Raw genomic sequence first — 1,553 nt, forward strand, 5'->3', positions numbered from 1 at the left:
ACGGGCCGTTCGCAGATTTTTGCCCGGCCTGTGTTTAAGGAGGCGGCCGGTACCTCCCTCCTTGGATGACCAACAACCCTTGACGGGCCATTCGCAGATTTTTGCCCGGCCTGTGTTTAAGGAGGCGGCCGGTACCTCCCTCCTTGGATGACCTTCTACCCTTGACGGGCCATTCGCAGATTTTTGCCCGGCCTGTGTTTAAGGAGGCGGCCGGTACCTCCCTCCTTGGATGACCTTCTACCCTTGACGGGCCATTCGCAGATTTTTGCCCGGCCTGTGTTTAAGGAGGCGGCCGGTACCTCCCTCCTTGGATGACCCACTACCCTTGACGGGCCCATTCGCAGATTTTTGCCCAGCCTGTGTTTAGGGAGGCGACCGGTCCTCCGTAGCTTGATCGGATTTCCCTTCCGGCCTGTGTTTAAGGAGGCGGCCGGTCCTCCGTAGCTTGATCGGATTTCCCTTCCAGCCTGTGTTTAAGGAGGCGGCTGGTCCTCCCCGGTCGGTTGCCAAGCGACCGGGACCCGCAAGTGGGCAGGAACCGTCCACCCAACGCCGGCGAGCCGGGGCCGGTGGGGGCCCTACCAAGGCGGGTCTAACTTCAGGCGGTGCAAACGGGGGAGGGGGGTAAGGACGGCTGCCGGGAGCAGACAGCCGTCCCCGGGAGGGGGTAGTAGCTTCGCGGCGGCCGCCGGGAGCAGACGGCCGTCCGCGGATTCTGCCAATGCCTGTAGGACTTTGAATATTTCACAGCCGTGCTGTGGCACTTAGAAAATTTTTCAGAGATGTGGCACTTAGAAAGTTTTTCAGAGATGTGGCACTTAGAAAGTTTTTCAGAGATGTGGCACTTAGAAAGTTTTTCAGAGATGTGGCACTTTGAACATTTTTGAGAGATGTGGCACTTTGAACATTTTTGAGAAATGTGGCACTTTGAAAATTTTTGAGAAATGTGGCACTTTGAAAATTTTTGAGAAATGTGGCACTTAGAAAATTTTCTCTCTCTCTCTGGAAGTGCCGTGCCTTCTTCAGTTCTGCTATCCGAGCAGGGGACGCTTGCTGGCGGCCGTTACCAGCGCTCGGACCAGGCCCAATTGATTTGCATGGAAAACAATTGCGTCCCCCATGCTCGTTCTGACTATATTTTGCGAAAGGGGGGTAAAGTGATGAGTACACTAAGTGGGGGGACCAACCCATGTACTCTAGAAAAAGTACATGGGTTGACAAAAGACCAGTTCGTACTGCACCCCTGGTACCCAAACCCCTGGTACCTTTAGGCACTTAGAAAAATTTCGCCCAAATTTGGAGGTCGCTCCAGGGGAAGAGGCCGAATTTTCGCCTATTACGGCCGACCGCGGGAACCAGCCGAGGCGGACGCTTTTCGGCGCAAGAGCCGTTGGCACTTAGAAAATATTCGCTAAACTTCAAAGGACCTCCAGGGGAAGAGGCCGAATTGTCACTTTTTCTGGCCGACATCGGGAACCAGCCGAGTCGGACTCTTTACGGCGGAGCAGCCGTTGGCACTTAGAAAATATTCGCCAAACTCGGCCGGACTTCCA

This window comes from Syngnathus scovelli, unplaced genomic scaffold, assembly GCF_024217435.2.
Source record: "Syngnathus scovelli strain Florida unplaced genomic scaffold, RoL_Ssco_1.2 HiC_scaffold_103, whole genome shotgun sequence".
Lineage (NCBI taxonomy): Eukaryota > Metazoa > Chordata > Actinopteri > Syngnathiformes > Syngnathidae > Syngnathus > Syngnathus scovelli.